This window comes from Aquila chrysaetos, chromosome 1 (assembly GCF_900496995.4).
Source record: "Aquila chrysaetos chrysaetos chromosome 1, bAquChr1.4, whole genome shotgun sequence".
NCBI classification, from domain to species: Eukaryota; Metazoa; Chordata; class Aves; order Accipitriformes; family Accipitridae; genus Aquila; species Aquila chrysaetos.
In genome coordinates this window covers 9,673,845-9,691,536 of record NC_044004.1, presented here as the reverse complement: position 1 = coordinate 9,691,536, position 17,692 = coordinate 9,673,845, and the positions used below count along the sequence as shown (strand labels likewise).

General features: G+C 37.3%; 1 protein-coding gene across 5 annotated transcripts in view; it reads left to right on the top strand.

The window, feature by feature from the left end:
- Positions 1-17,692, top strand: part of ZFYVE28 (zinc finger FYVE-type containing 28) — a 165,045-nt gene that overhangs the window by 44,999 nt on the left and 102,354 nt on the right. The window lies entirely within an intron of this gene.

The following is a 17,692-nucleotide window of genomic DNA, read 5'->3' as shown; positions in this document are numbered from 1 at the left end:
TCCTCTCTCAAATATTCTGTGATGCCACCAATGCATCCAATGTGCGGGGCTACAGTGCAGGGAAGAGTCAATTGCACTGTGGCTCCCCTCCAAGTAGCCCAAAGGCTTACTCTAAATCTTTCCCATCTATCATCCCTTGACTGTCATGCAGCCTAACATATGATATCACATTTTAAAAGAGAATGCAATTGAACATTGTGTGATCCTCCCCCCCCCCCCCAACCTAGGTCTTGTATGATTTGGCAGTGTTCTGGCAGAAGGCAGAAAAAGAAAAATGTAGTTAAATCTATTATATATACAAGAAAAAGTCAAATAGATGAACACTGTTTTGAGGTACTGAAAACATGGGACTGTACATGTTTAGGTAAAATTATGCTCAAGGTTTGTTTTGTAGCTCAAGAATTCATGTTTTGAGATTTTAATTTTCAATGCAACATGGCCAAAAACATTTTATTTGTTATTGCTAGAAAAAGCCTTCTGAGTTTTCTTCTTAATACTGAAAGAGGTTATACTTTCATTCTCTTCTTGAAACACTGGTTTTCTTTTAAGTAATAAAAACAGGCTATTATTGTTGTTTGTTCATTTTTTTTCCTTCTGCTTCTACCAGGAGTTAAACATTTTCTAGAGTTTTCCTTCTAGAATTCCACTTTCAGAATTTCCTATACCTCTTTTTTTCATGTCCCTGCACCTCTGCTTATCTCTGACCTTATAAGCCTTTTTCACTCTATTCTGTAGTTTTCACTCTATTCTGTAGTTTTCACTCTATTCTGTAGTTTTCATTGTTGTAATATAATATTTACTCTTTCTAAGAGTGAAAGAAACCTCCAAAAGATGGTTGAAATCTCTGGGAAGGCTCAGGATATGAACGTAATGCACAAAAGCATCCTAAAGTCTAACTTGTATTGTCATTTTTTTTCTTCTACAGGTTTGCTCTGTCTAGTTTTTCTCCTGTGAATTTGCATAGTGAGCTTGTCAGAGGAGGATCAATTTAGTTTTGCAAAGCAATGAAGCCCTCCCCATATTTTAAATCTAATGTAATTTTAAAAGACACAAATATCTTCGTCAGTAAAATAGTAATAAGCTGTAATATGTTGATATGGACTAGATAAGTTGTGCCTCTCATTTCTTTGGTAAACTTCAAGGAGCAACTGCTATATGCTTATTGCAAGCTTTTATATTTATTTGATTTAATGTTAAAAGCAGTTCTTACTTTACTGTTTACAGCTGTTCAAGATTGTCTGATTTTGCTGGGCTGGAACTTTGGGGAGTGCTTGGCTTGCTGCCTGGTTTTCAGCAGCTTGTCATGGACAGATGTTGTGCTGTCTCCTGAGTATTTTAAAGCTGCTCAAGTGAATTCTTCAGACAGTACTTATAAATCCACATGCAGGGTTTTGAAGGCTAATAATTTAAACTCTAAGGCTAAAAATCTAAAATCTCAAATGGCATATTTGACATGCTATTCAGTGAGAGCACACACACAAAAAAAAAAATCAGTGTCAGCCTTTGCTAGTTTAAAAATATACTTAGAAAAATACAAATTCTAATAAACTCTGGTAATTATATAAGATTATGAAACAGGAGAATATATAACTCAGTGAGAGGAGCATGTTGCTCTACTTTGCAATATATCTTTAAGATATAACTCTGAATATTCACATTTTGAACGTGCAAGTGATTGTCACAGATTCACTATGCCTAGTTCACATAATTCCAGATTCATGTATATAATTGAAAAAGTAAAATGATTTGCAGTCCATAACTACTAGGAGAAATTTGGAATATAAATTGAGTCTGACTGCCATGTCAGTCATAAAAGCTGTGTTTCATATAATTATAGCTTTGGAAATGCAAGCCTAGAGTATATTTGTTTAAAAATGGCTCAAGTCTGCTGTTCTATACCATACTGGCATAAGGATAATTTCAAACAAGTAGTAAGAACTCTGGTTATTACTGGGCTAAAAGAAATTCCAAATAGGACCAAATGTTTGGGTTGGGTTTTTTTATTTTATATGAAAAACCTTCTCAAGACACTAAGTTGAACACGGGTGTGTTTGACTTTCAATTTTTTCTTAACCTTTTGTATTCTGCTCATCTAGAGAAACTGCTGTGTGAGAGATGGGGTAAGATGTATAAGGAGAAATTCAAAACAGTGGCTTAAAGAGTGGAAAATTTCACTGAGGCAATTTTGGTACTAAGTGTTTAGAAATATTTTTCCTGTTCCATCTCTCTCATCCTTCTATTTTACTTTAATGGCATTTACCTTCCTGATGTGTTTGTTTTATTCTGGGGGTGGTTTGTAGCTGCATGTCAGCCACTAAAGCAAGGCTCTTGTCAAGCTGTGGATTGAAAGGACCAGACCATTTAAGCTAATGTAAGTGCAGAGGCTCCAAGAGAACAGAAAATACTTTCATTAGAAGTTACAGCTTGTTTTTGTTTTTCTTCTCTTAGTATGCTACCTGAATACATCTTATTTTCTGTAGTTCTCCCTTCCTCATACGTTTTCTTTTTTTTCCATGATAGGAGGTATAGGGGTTTTGTGTAAATGTGCTGTGTGTTCTTTAGTGTCCACTTCAGGCCGCAGAAAAACAAGATAGAATTGATCCCAACCATCCTTTATTTAGCTCTTTGTGTGTGAATAGGCATGAAGGGTGATCCTCAAGTTGAATTAAACTGAGTAGTATGAATTTGTGTTGTCTGTGGTCTGTTAGAGGGGGATTTAAAGGTGTTTGAGCTTTTTAAAATGCATTTATTCTCACAGCAGTTTTGTTAGTGGGCTTTTATTGCTACTGTTGCCCATGAAGAACTGATTTATAAAGCAGCACAATATTTTTGCTTGCCTTGTAGCAAGTTCTGGCAAAGCACATTGAATTGCAAGGTTAAGCTTAGTGTGTTTACTAAGGGATGATCCAGAAGTTCAGCAACAACTTGCACAGAGGCCACAACATATAGTAGCTTGCAAATAAGATGTTAATCACATATTTGCAGTGAATTAGCATCTTTCTACATGACCATGGTTTATTTCATTTGTGTTTGTTTCATTATATCTAAGACTTAGGTCAGTATTCTCAAATACTGAATACTTGATGGCTTAGAAGTGAGATGCAGATACTTTTGCAATTGAAATCTGGTACATTGCTGTTGCATGAGGTAGAAGAAAATCCTGTTTCCTATCTCATAACTAATATTTTCTGACTTCTATGATAACATAGAATAAATTTATTCAGTTAACATGTTCCTTGTAGATATGCCTGTGTCCTTGTAGATGTGCACATGGATCTATACATGGAGCTGAGGAGGGAGACATGAAATTTTTAATCTTTTTGTTTGTTTGGTTTTAAATGCATGTGATGTACTTTTGTGAGTCACAGGATACTCAGGGTGTGTGAAGGGGAGTTTGGCACTGCTCCTACCCCAGAGCTGGGTGAAACAGGATGGGGGGACTCAGCCTCTTATGATGGTATAACAGAACATTCAATAAGTCTACCTTGTTTCACTTATTAAGATGTTTCTTTGTTTTCTCCATAGTACTTTATGGAATTTACAGAGCTTTTCAATATACAAACTCAGGTCTGGGGCTATGCTCTTGGTTATGCGAAGATTTGTCTTTTCTATACAACTTATAACCTTCATAGATAGTTTATAAGTAGAGTTTATAAGTTTGGAGTTTATAAGTAGACAGTGCTAGGATGGGGACCTGTTGTTATGGACCAAAATGTGTGTCTTCATCTCCTCCAAATTTTGAAACACATGAATTAAATTTGAATTGTCTCTTTTAATTTATACAAAAGAAAAAAGTTACAAATCTGAGTTCATCAGTTTGAGTCATCCTCCACTCATTTTCTGATTTCCCCTAAGAAATCCCTTTCCCTTATGTACTTCTTTCTGCCTTCAAACTTTTACAATTACAAATGATGTTGACGCACAATGAGATGTATTAATGCAGCAGTACGTTTTCCTTTCCAAATGTAATCCATGTAGAATAATGAAAAGCACAGGCTGATCTCATTTGTGATATATGTGGTGTTAGCAAGACATCATTTCTCCTGTCCTTGACGAAAATTAGGCTGTCAAAGATACTAGCTGTCCATGTGTTAGATGGGTTTCCTTGGTTCTAAATGTCACCAAGTTTTACTATGGTAATGGCTCGGGGAAGAAATTGTGGAGAATAGGTTGTCATTAGCTAAGCAGAATTTAACAATGAAAAAGCATCCTGACAAAGTTTATTTAGAAAGATGTCCCGTCATCTTATAGTTTGTCATCCTTAGGGTTTCACAGTTCTGTGGAAGAAAACAATAGGTACAGAGATGCATTTAAAAAAAAGTAAAAGCCCCCTCTTGTACTTCATCTTTAATGTCTATTATAATGAAACCTGCCTAAAATTGGTTAGTTTGTTTAGCAGATAATTCATAGTTTTGATTAAAGAATCCCTTCCAAGTCTACTTCAGTTAAAAACCCTGGGAATTAACTATGTCCCAACTGATTGCAGAATTGTTAGTGTAATTGTTGTGGTTTAACTTGAATATTGGCAATAAAGTGTGGTTCACTTTAAATTTGAATCTGTCCCAGATTCGTAGTAAAATGTTCATTAATTTTGATCTCAGATGGTACATAAAGTCTTCCAAGTTTTGCATTTAATTTTTTGTATTAACTTATGAAAATAGTCACAATAAGGTGACTCTATATGCAGAACTCTGAATCTGAATGTTGCAGATGGTTGAGTCTCTGTGTTCCTCCTATTGTGAAGCAAGCATTAATAAGCTTTAGTATTGAATACAAGTTTAGAATATCTTCCACTGAACAAGTCCTTCGAGACAGTAAGTGCATGCGGGGTAATTGAATCTGAGTAACAAAATGTTTTGAGAACAACCTGTGCTTAACCAAATAAGACTGAATGTGTACATCAGACTCTGTCAAATATATACCTTCTCCAGCTGAGAAATGCCCATATGAACTTTTTTCAGCATTTTGAGTGCAGCACCAATGAGCACCTAAACTGGCAACCAGATTAATACACACCTGGGGTACCCTTGCTCCCCAGAGGGAGCATTAACATTAAAAAAAAAAAAAAAAAAAAAAAAGAAAAAAGAAGTGTCTCCAGCTTCGTAACTTTAGAAAGCAAGGGGACAATAGTATAAGACCCAAAATAGAACCCTAAAGTTGTCTGAACTGACTGGCACAAAAGTGGTAGGACTGGAAGGAGTGAATACTGAAAACTTTACTAAGGAGTGTCTTGCATTCCTCTTTTGCTTTCTGCCTAGTCATGCCCAAGTATCTTGTGATGAATTTGCTTTATGGTTTTTTTTTTTGGTTTTTTTTAACTAATCGAACAACAACTCCAACAAAACAAAATGCACACATTACAAGTAATGTCACTCCTGTGAGCCAGCTTTTTCTCTCAAGCCTGCCTCTGCCATTCATGGTCCTCTGGTCTGTGGTAGGCAAGATGTGAAGTGATTTCAAGAAACTGTCACTGACTTTTAGCTAAGGAAGTTAGGTACAATTAACATGTTAAAATTTCTGAAAATGCCTGTTCAAAGATGGGGAGACCCTTTTAAAGGTCCTCATCCCCCCCCGCCTGTTTTTCAGGATGGTGATGGAAAGTAATTTTGTAGTCAGGATCCTGGGACTGAAGAAACAAGTCTTACACTGATACTTGGAACCTCAGAGACATCTTGTGGTACCTCTGTACTGGGTCTGTCTGGGATGGAGTTATGAAGTTAACTTTCTGCATAGCAGCCCGTATGGTGGTGTGCTTTGCATTGGTGGCTAAAACAGGGCTAGTAACACAGCAGAAAAAGGTGAGTAGGCTGGGGGTTGGCAAGAGGTTGGGAGTGGACACAGCTGGGACAACTGACCCCAGCTGACCAAAGGGATATTCCATGCCCTATGACACTGTGGTCAGCAGTGAAAGCTCAGGGAAAGGAGGAGCTTGGGGGGTGGGATGGGGAGTGTGTGTGTGTGGTGTTTGTGGTTATGGCATCTGTCTCTTCACAAGCAAGTGTTACCCATGCTGAGGCCCAGGAAGCAGCTGGACATCTGCCTGCTCATGGGGAGCAGTGAATGAATTCCTTTTTGCTTTTCTTATTGAACTGTCATTATCTCGATCCATGAATCTTTTTGCCTTCCTTCTATTTTTTTACCCCATTCCCTGGAGTGTTTGGCTGGGTGTTTGGCTGCTGGCTGGGGTCAGCCACCAGTAACTCTTTCACTGGACAGCTGATACTGGATAGGCTCAAAAAGCCATTGCAGATGGAGGATGAATGTGAGGCTAGACCTGTTTGATGAAGTAGGAGGACCTAGTCTGCTGCTCAAAGGGAGGGACTTAGCAAGAGAGTTGCAAGGTAAAGGATGCTTAAGCATCTTTAAGGGGTTGGTGTAGCTGGTTAGGATGCACATGATAAACCAGTATGTGTGATAGCTTGTTCTGTGCTCTCCAGCCCTAGTCCTGATCAGGCTGCTGGTGTTGAAGGTGCAAGACAGACTTTTAAACTAAGTTCAGGACCTCTCTGGAAAAACACAAAGTGAAGCTGTGTGGGTTTTTTAGAGCAACTGTGAAAATGGGCTGCTGATGCTAGTGGTATCTGCTGTTGCTTTTTAGAAAGGGCTTGGTAACAAGCTAATGCCACTCTGTGACTGTCAGACTGTTCTTGTGCTCAGCTGAGTGGATAAACTATTGGGGAGACTGTTTAAGGATTTGGAAAGTTGTGTCTTTGGAATATTGTGTCTGTATAACCTGTATTTACAGAGTGAGAGTTACAGAATGGAAGAATTCTGTATTAATTTGTCAGTGGAGGATATCATTAATTACAGACTATCTCTTGTGAGCAAATTGATACAGTCTGACTGTGGAACTGTTTTTCTGCATGGGTAAGCAGATGCATTAAACTATAAACAGAGATGTATCAGGACTTCTACTTTAACATAGGAAAAATTAAAAGTTAAAGTTAGTGAGCAGGTTCAACATCAAATAAAATTACCAGACCATCAGGTAAATGTTTAATGCAGAATGCAGATCATCTTCACCACTCAGTATCTTAACATCTCCTGAGATAAATAGGATACTTGATGCATTTTAGTGCTCTGTTCAAGTTTCCTTTAAAATGAACCAGATGTGGCTTCATCAGTTTTTACTTGAGGGAGTTATGGTACCATATTGCTACATATCAGCATAATTAGAGATGTACACGTGGTGAAGTTAGAATTGCCTATTTACAAGATGTAAATGCCGTTCTATAGTCGTGAAGTCCAGGAATTAAATAGCTCAATTAATCTGGCAGAAGAAGAGTAAAGAGAAATGATCGAAAGTGAGAAAAGGAAATCTGAAGTATGTTTTCTTTATTGCTTTAGTTCTATACACTCTGTTACTGGTTGGCAAACAAGGCACTTTCAAGGGCTCTGATTAGCCATAGGAAGGGCTGAGAGTTACAGTGAACAAATCTGCTCATCAATTGAGTCCATAATAAATAGCTAAACAATACCATAAACATTTTTCTCGTGTTTCTGCTATTTACTGTCAATAACTTTTATATATTGATGAAAAAAGTCACTTTGCAATCTGTAATCTCTGGCAGGTTTATTAGTGCTGTAATTTTTTTTTTTTTTTTTTTTTTTAAGGTGTGTGTAATGAGAGCATCTTAGGATGCTGGTTAGGATGTTAATAGCCAGCCCTGACAAGATAGCCGCTATCAGATTCAATGTTCAAAGTACTTTGTTTTATGGACATGAATGATGAACTGGAATTTTTAGTGACAATTAACTCATGAAGCCAAGAAAAAGTTCTTATTAGGTGCTGCAGTCACAGGTAATACTTTAGCATAGTCCCAAATGAGTCTTGTGATGCTCTTACTCAGATTTGGACTGTACTGCCCATCCTAATAGCACGCAATTTAAATGTTTACTGTGAATTAGGAAGATTGTCCCACCTGCTCTTGGTCCTTCTCTTTCAAAATGGTGTTTATGCCATCAGTCAGCATTAGTTCTCCCTCTCTTGAAGGGTTCCGCTTGAGACTGCATGGTGAGTGACCTGCTTGAGAAACTATCTTCAGATTTATATTTCAGTTCAGAACTAGTTTTGAGAAATGTCATGTCACTGGGTTTGGATGTTTTACAGGTTGAAAGCCTTTGAAATGCACAGTAAATACCTAAACTCTGTTTGACACCTTAGGAAGGTACTAACAGCAACAGTCAGGAACTGATACAAAGAGGCTTTAGTTTGCTCATATAATTATAGTGGGAGAAAAATCTTAGAAGACGTAAGAATTAAGATAATGTGGGAATCAATTGCAAAGCATCTGAAACTTTTTAGGCTTAAGAAAACCATCCTAAACCATCCTAAAAATGGTAAGGGAACCTTTACATTTAATGATGCATCGATACACATGGTCACTTTTCTTGAAATGCAGCAGTCTTTGCTTTCTCTCCTACCTGTTTGTTCTCCTCTTGGAACTTCAACTTATTGGGAAAACAGTATTTCTCTAAACTTCATGCCTTTGTCTTTAAAATATTTTTATTAGTTTTTGTGGTTTACTGTAAACAGGTCAAATTCATAAGATGCTTTTTGTGGCATATTTGTAACTTCAGAGGTTTTAAAAGGTGATGTTTGTGACATATGGCTGAATTTCTAATTGTGTAATGGTTTCTAATTTAATTATAGAATGGTTTTATAGATGCTGTACGAAGCTACAAGCAGATAGCAAGAAAGCACTGGTCTTGGCTGTCCAGTTTGAGAGTTGGAGCTGCATTTTATCTCATAACCACCCATGTTTAACAGAACTCCCAGAAGCTTCAGATAACTTGTGAGCTCTCAGCATTCCCTGTTGTAGCTAGTAATTGTGCTGTTTGACCATGAGCAGGATGCTTAATGATTGTGTGCTGTTATTTGTCTGAATTTGATAGCTCCACTTTTTCTTTCAACTGAGACCTGTAGATAGCAAAAGTGCAAAATATTATTTTTCAAGCTTTCATTATGCAGATGCTCTTTATTTTACAAGTTGTTTTTTTAGAACTTTAAAGTCATTAACCAATTACAACAGAGCTCGTTACAGCTTGGCTCATTTAGTGTGTTCCCAAGGAAAAAAAGCAAATTGCTGCTCATGCATTCAGCTGTGGTTGAGTGTACATTAAACTCTGCCTCACCCCCTGTATGCTATTCTGAGCTTCTGCATGCAGGCATATGCAGAGTTCAGCCAGGTATACCAGCAAAGCCTTGATGTCCTGGGGATGTTGGCTGTGATGGGATGAAATCACACACCTTGCTGTTAAAAAAAAAAAAAAAAAAAAAATCAGAAAAAACTACTAAAGAGTTTGGGGAAGATTTCAGGGGAATAGTTGTGCTGCTACAGTATATAGCCTTCAGTCTGGCTAACAGAAACAGGGCAAAGAACATGTCTTGCCAGTATAACTCACACTTTTATTACAGGAATTAGCAAAGGTTGGAGTATATACTCTGTTAAAATTACTGTTTGTAAATCACTTCTGACTCCACTTCCAGCCAATAGCCCTACTGGCGGGTGTCGCTTACAGCCACAATTTGGAGCTTTCTTCTAGGAGGGCTGCAGTGACTAGTGTTTGAACTATGCACTGATTGCTTTAAGTCTCCCAGCAAATGAGCAAGGTGTGTTCATAGACACAGGAAAGCCCACTCCTGAGGTTGTTAAATGAGTTGATTTGGATCTGGGAATAGGAGTTTCTTCATTACAGAATCCTTTCCTAGGTATTCTGGAGTACTATGGTGGCTGTAGGTTTCTGTGACTTTTAATATGAGGTTCTGTATTTAATAGCATTTTGCTAAACTTTGTTAGATGGGAATTGGGTTTATTTTCTGTGCATTTCTTCTACAAGCTTTCAGAAAGAAAACTAAGTTCTGCAAAAATACACCATGCGAGTACTGAATTACAAGATTTTATTTTTATGGCCAAATGCCAATTATCCTGAAATCAGGTAATTAGATCAAGTATTTTTTAGTACTCCATGTGTGTGGCAGTGAATATGTAGTATTTATAGGTAACAGAAAACAAGTGATGAGTCACGTGATAGGAACCAAGTATGTGTATTTCCATAGCCTGTTCTATTATAAATTTCTTTTGTTCTTTAGCATCTAAGAAACTTAATTTTGTACTCAGTTTTTATAGAAGTTGTCAATTGTATACCTAGTGGTTAGTATTCTGTACATGCTTTAACTAGTTCCTTGTTTCTAAGTACATGTAGTGCTTGAATGTTTAAATATTCTGAGTTTAAGGCAGTTTGAGAGGCAGAAGTAGGTAAAGCTAAACAAGGACTTGGTTATTAAGATGTAATACAGTGAAATATTTTAGCAAATCTGGTGTTTTTCTGAAAAGTACAGTGAGAGCTTATATGATAATGTTAGAAAAAAACCTATCTGTCTGACTGAAGGGGTAACATTGAATATATACAATATCGAAATAGATGTCATATGGGGTAGATAATCTTGTACTGTGCATACTTTGCTATAGTATTATGTAGTTTGGCTATTGTAAATTCTGTTTGTACCTGAGGGAAAGATATTGTAAGAGTAAATACTAACCAAAACTTTTAAAATTCCTTATTCTGCAGTCTTTAGTCAGGCTTCCTTAAGCAGGGGTGGTTTGGGGGAGGTGGATATTAATGCTCTGTGATTTAGTGGGACCCAGTGAATGTGCACCTGAAGTGACGCACAGTAAAAAACGACAGAAATGAGCCCTTAGATTTACTGCAACAAGGAATATAGTTGACTAGTTGAGACCATAGCACTGAAAAGCTGGTATTTCTTTACTGTCACTGTGGGTGTGCTTTAGGAAAATGCAAAACTGCAAGTTGCTGCTGGCAGTTTGAGTGCAATGGGATTGTGTCATGTTTCCGACAAAAGCTTTGCTGTGCAACCACATGACTGCGGCATCCAGAAATAATCACATAATCTTGCTGCTAGAGGGCCTGCATTAGACTCACAGCAGAACTCTGTATTTGGAGCCTAACTGATCATTTGTTTATTATTTTTTTTTTTTTAGCTGAAGAGGGAAGAAACTTTCCAATTGCACCAGGCTCCTTAAATGACTTGTCTGTTTATCTGCAGACATTGTAGAAAGTGAATTGTATGTTTGCAGGTAATTGAAATTGTACAATTTCATAATAATTTTTTAAAATTGATTTTTTTGCTTTAGAGAGAGCATCTTAAAATTAAACATAATTCCAGGTTATTGCTTGTGAAAAACAATGTATCTGGGAAAAGTTGCAGATAATTGAATTTCCATTTTGTTCCTAGGGTTATGTTTTTTACTTCTGGTGGTGTTTCTGAAAATCTCAGTAATTCTCTTATGCAACCACTGGCAGCAATAACATGCTCTGTAAAAACACGAGAGGCCCCATCAAGGCTAGGACATAATTTAATACTTTAAATAGGGAAATCTATTGAGCAACCTGATCTAGTGAAAGATCCCCCTGCCCACGGACGGGGGGTTGGACCAGATGTCCTTTAAAGGTCCCTTCCATCCCAGCCCATTATGTGATTCTGTGAAATGTTAATATGTTTGAGCTTTTACCTATTTTAAAACAATTGCTATACCTTTGCTACTTGCCTTTCCTATTTAGGTGGCAAAAGGAGGAAGACGTTATTTGTAAGATCTACCAGGTTTTTACCTGAAGTGGTTTTTCTTTTTCTAGACTCTGAATGTAATGTTATGTAATTGTAATAGCCTTATGTATTGTTTTGGTTTGTTTGGGTTTTGGGGGTTTTTTTTTTGGTAGTTCTGTATTGAGTATGCCAACTTACTTTCCCTGTTGTATGCAACATTTAGAAGGCTGTTGGGAAGGGATGCTTTAGCTTTTGTCAGAATAGGTTTCTCTTGTTAAGAGAGATTATAAAGACAGGCGGTTCTCTTGGTTTGGGTAACCAAAAAAGTGAGGAGGGAGACCGACTGCCCAGAACTTGTTGTGTAAAAGCTGAAGTTGTTCTGCAAGTCTTGGATGTTCAGTTGGGGCTGGGGGGGAGGTTACAGTGTAAGGCTGGTTAGAATTGCCACAGTTTTATGTGGTCAAGTCTTACCAGCTGACTGATGTAAATCAGTATCTTCTGTCTTGGGTGGATTTTCTGATATTTAGCATCCAGCTTGCCTGTGTCAAACGCTCATTTATGAACACTTACTGCTTGAACCATCCAGCCACTGTTGAAGGAATGCTTCATAACCAGGTATCCAATGCAGTTAACTAAATGTGGTGTGGCGTATGTAGCCATCGCTTCCTAGGTATCATAATTTTGCCAACTTGTTGCTCTGGCTTCAAGCTTCTAGTTAAAGTGTGGAAGATCAACTTAACTTCCCCATTCATTTCCACAGTTGCCTGTAATATCTTCACCAAACTGATTGCTGAAGCTGCTATTTTTCAGACACCTCTTTTGATGATAAAGGCAAGTTAGGGATAACTTTTGATGCTACCAAATTATGCAATAGCTGATGTATGTAACTTATTTTTATGGTTATCACTGTCCTCCCCATATTCAATAATACCAAGAGTCTCATTTTAAACAGAGTTGTAGTCTTTTTAAGACAAAAGTAAATATATCTATAGATAGCTGCACAATAAATTCTTGATGTCAGTGCCGCCTTATAGCCATTTTTCTTTCATTATGGAGACCATTACAGTGTGTTTGTAGAATTTCAGGTGTAGTGGGCTTTAAAATGTGAAATATAGCTCTTCTGTTATATGAAATAATTGCTGTATACATGAAAAATTGTTTCAGCAAAGCTTCTTGGGCTTTTTTAACTTGGCTCACAAGTAATAAAAAAGCAAGATTGTAATAAAAATCTTGTGAACAAGTGTTCACAATTTTTTTTATTTTAATGTCTCAGTAACCTTTCTTACTGCTTAGTCATGATATTTTTTTCTGCAAGTATTGATTTATTTTTTTTTTAAATTGTAAAAAGTTATGGTAGCAATACTTTTTAAGCTCACTGAAGGGTTACTGTATTGATTCCTAGCCTAAGTGAGGCTGAAAGTTTCATATTTAGTGTGTCTTAGCCTTAGTTAAATAAAAAAGCTGAATTTCCTCAGCTGCAATAGTTTCAGATTTGCAACTTCAGGTAGGGTTGAATTTTGGAATTAACTTGGATTCTGTCCCTGCAGGCTCCATGGAAGTGGGGAGTGTTGTAGCAGTGGTGCTGTGCGTGGGGGTATGAGCTCCGGTAGGGAAGGATGTAAAATGCCTCCCACTAGTTTAGAATAATTTAATTTTTAATTATAATATCTTTTATCCAAGAATCTCTAAGTGCTTTATAAACACTTATGGCTTCATTCTCACAATTTTTTTTCGTATTGGAATGCTTTGCATTAAGGGAGTGCTGTGAGAGTGAAATGTTACCTTAATTTTCCACATGCAAGATGGGCATGTTATGGGTCTAGTGCAACAAATGTTCATGATGACTTCTCATGTGAGTCACAGGGTAGACCACAGTTTTATTAAACTTAATAATACAGTTGCAGGCTGAAATTAAAGTCCATAACCATATTGTTAAAGGTTTAGAACTATTCCATGGTCACAGAGGGATTCAGTGCTAATGTTGGTAACAGATACTCATACAGCAGTCAGCAGCATTGCCAGGCCCAAAGCTGGTAGTTTTCTCACAATTCACAAGACATGAAAGTTAAAATAGAATTAAGATCAGGGAGGTCCATTCCTTATTTAATCCATTTGTTGGCTCATTCTGCTTTTTTCATCTTATTTTGATTTTTTTAATACTGTTTTGCACAGCTTCTGAGTAATGAAAAGGTTTGTAAAATGGCTTTTTAAGAGCTACAGTGTTTAATCACTTGAATAGAAATTAGAAAACTGAAAGAAACACAGTAAGAGAAAACACACTAATTGAACGAGGCTACAAATCTCAGCTGTGACAGTTAAGAGGATGCAAGTTCTGCTGTTACCTTGGGGGCCTCCTTGTTTCTATTTCTTTTTTTTTTTTTTTTCCCCCCCTTGTCTTCTTTAATCAATACAGTTTTCAGCTTAGTGCTTCTTCAGATCATGGTTCCTTACCAAAATGTCACCAGCCTAGCAATGCTTCAGGTTACAATCTGTATCACATCAGCAGCCGAAAACTGTAGCTGGAGTTACTTGGTTTTGCTCATACCTCCCCAACATGGCCATTTAATAATGGATTTGTAAAAAGCAGAGAACTTGATATGGAAACATTTACTACTTTTAATGATTTCTTGCCCCCCCCCCGGCAAGCCTTTGTGGAAAACCAGTTTTATTTAAATAAAACATTAGAGTAAGTTTCTTGGTGACATGGTTTCAGCAAAGGGGAGGTCATGTAGTAAAGCTGAAAACTGTGAAATGCAGTAATTTATAAGCAACCTTATAAGAAATTTATAAGAGGTAAAGAATAAGAAAGCTTCTCATCAAATATTCTTGATTGAAGGGTTTTGCTTTTCATTAGATGCACATGAACACTTCTATACAAATAGGGAAAACCAATATGAATATGAAGTTTTCTTGTTTGGATGTCTTATTTGTTGTGTTAGTGGTGTTTTCTCTAGTCTTCACGCTGCATCAACAATTCTATATTTGTGAAGATCTGTAAAGTTGACTCTAGTGAAGAATTCAAGAAAGGAGAAAGACATGCCAAACATCAAAAATCTTTCTCTGAAGTCTGATGGAGGTTCTGTGTGGTCGTAGGTAGCCTGGATTGGTTTTGCTTTACAAAGTGGAAAAAGTTACTTCTGAAACTTGAATTTATCCAGATTACCTATATAGTTGGCATACCTTTTTTCTTTTTTTCCTTTTTTTTTTTTTTTTTTTTTAACTTTTATGAGTAAATAATTGAGGAAACTTGTGTGTAGCATGTTGTAAAGATGAATTGTGTATTTGGTTCCATGCTTCCACTTTGGCTGGATAGTGACACCTCTAGATGAATCTGAAAATAAGTTTTATAACATGACAAAAACCAATGTAATAAAAAAATTAGCAAAATCCAGTTTGGATTATAACTTCCTTTTCCAGGTCTAGGGCTTATCTTCTGCCTTGAAACCTTATTTTCCAAGTGTGCATGCAGACTTTTCTTACCCTTTTTGCTCAAAGTATTTTCTTTGTCTTAATTCCTTCTTTATAGTCATATTCCTCAGATCAAGTCCAAGTTTTTTTTCTGTTTTCACCTACAGTGAGGCAAATGGGATTTGTCAGTTCTGCAGCTTGGTGGCAATTCTCAGTTCCATCAGTTTCTGTGCTAAAAATGCAAATTTCTTAGAATATTAGTTGTCTTGAAGGTTCATTTCAATTCAAATATGTGATCATGAACCAAGATTATTGTGCATTAAATTACCACACATTAACTGTGAAAGTCCACTTCTTACCTCATTTTCCTGAGTCGTGGTTTTTATTTTGTGCTTTGAAGCATATAACAAATGCTACTGCAAAACACTCAGTATGATTGCTAATAAAGTGTGTAAGTGCTACTCAGCTCCAGGGGTAAAATAACCAGGGTGTTAGTTTTCACAGTGGTGCTTTCTGCTGGTTCATGCAGGCCTTGCCCCAGGTCTTTCTCTGGGGTAACAGTCCAGCTGTGACTACTCTGAAGGCTCCAGTGAAGTTAGGCTGAATGGGCATCATTTCTCTGCTGAGGCACTCATTAGACTTGTCCCTGCTTAAACAAGGTGTGTGCACTGTGTGCCTTTGACTTAACTCAGAGTTGATGTATGTGGTGGTCCTTCGGATCATGAAATTTTTCTTATATGTAGCTAAAAAAATCTTAATGGGTTCTAAGCTTTGTATGCTACAGTCCCTTGTCTTGATTTCTTGGTTTTTTCCAGTTTTTAGCCTGCAAGTAAAAACCTGTCTAAGTGTCAGTGTGTATTTAAAGATATTTCTATTTACATCTGCCTCTGATGGAAACAAAATGCAACAGCATCCTTTCAGTGTTCTCTTAGTAGAGGACATGGGTAAAGATTAGTTGTTAAAACAGACACTCACTTTTCTTAATTTTCTTCATTATTTGCTGGAGACAGCCAACCACTGCCATGTCTCCCCCTCGCCCCCCACCAAGTATTTCAGTGTGTACATGTTTACAGGATACTTGTGACAAACTTCTGGAGGAAACCTTGAGGCTCAAGGATGCTCGTTAATATCCTGAGCATGCCAGAGAGCCTTCTTGGCTATCATTAGTCACTGGAAGATGTGTCTTCCTCAGCAAGCATTGCTTCCTACACCTTCCTTCCATCCTCTCTGGTGTTTGTTGTCTCTGCTTCAGTTTGACGTGTCCCTTCTGTATGTTAACAGGCAAACTTGATGCGAACACCTTGATGAGGCTAATTGGTTTAGCTCAATACTAGCTCTAGATTTGAGACAAAACACAGAAAGCAGTGACATGATAGATGCTTATGTGAGAATACTGTGGTGAGCAGGGAAGAGATCCACGTTTCTTCTCATAGTACAAAAACTAAGGGGCATTGTATGAAGCAAGGTCAGAACAAACAAAAGATTCACTGGTTTTCCTCAGTGCATGACTGACCTGTGGAGCACCTTGCCCTAGAATGCTGCAAATGCCCAGCATTTACAGTATTTTCAGGAAGCAACTAGACGAATGGAGTAAGTGAAGTCCTGGACATCACTCTAGTTCAGAAGGTTGCTGAGCTACAGGTAATGCTTGCCAGATTCCAGCTATCCATGTAGTCTTTGGGTATCTGTGATCCACGGCTGAAAATGGGACCCTGGGCTAGATAGACACTTGTTCTGTCCTTGTGTCACTGTTCATTATGGGATTAAGGCTTGTCCATTGCATTTGGAATGGGAATACACTTGAGTTCTCATTTACAATGCTTTAAAAAAATCTGTCAACTTACAGGTTTGAGTGAACCTGTAAGAAGATGCTGCATTTGTTTGCAGAGTTCTTACTGTAATAATTCTCAGCTGTTAGTTGCAATTGATGCTACACATCATGGGTAGATAGCAATAGTGTAGACAGAGCCTGTTAGCAGTGAATGTTTTCTCCCCTTGCTTTGCGAGCTGAATTACGTGGTTAATGGGTGTGCTTGGATGCTGTGTTACGAGTGCCTCTGAAAAACTATGGATGGTTTACTGGCACAGTTATATCTAAATACCAATTTCTTTGGATTTAAAGAATAACCTTCAGGTTTGCTATGGTAGTGCTATAGGGATAGCACTACTTTTTAAATTTGCAAAATGCTAGACATTTTCTGATTAAAAGAAAGTGGGGAGCAACTTAATGCTGTCTTGTATTCTGTAACTTGCTTATTGTCATTGAACCTATGAACCTGACATCAAGCATGTGCTAAATGCAACAGGAATACAAGGGGCTATGGGGGTTTTTTTATGGGGCTATGGGGGTTTTTTTGCATGGTTTGTTTGTTTTCTGGAGAGGTTTGAATAAAAATAGAGGTGATTAACTCTAGGTTGTCTTTTTTGGCTTGTTCTGCTTTGCTGTTGAATGTTGAAAGAATAACATGTCTGTAGCCCCTTGACATAAGTCAAATCCAAATAATTGTTGCTCTGCAACAAATTGTCGTGAAGACTACACATACAAGTAGAAGCCAGCTTCTGAAAACAAACCCTCTTATTAGGTCTCAAAATATGTTCTTACACATATTTATGTCATACAGAAGAAAATGTATTTCTGAAAAGGAGGTGAGAGCAAAGCTGAACAGCTGAGCAAATAGACAAGGACTTCAACCAGTATTACAGAACGGCAAGGGAGGA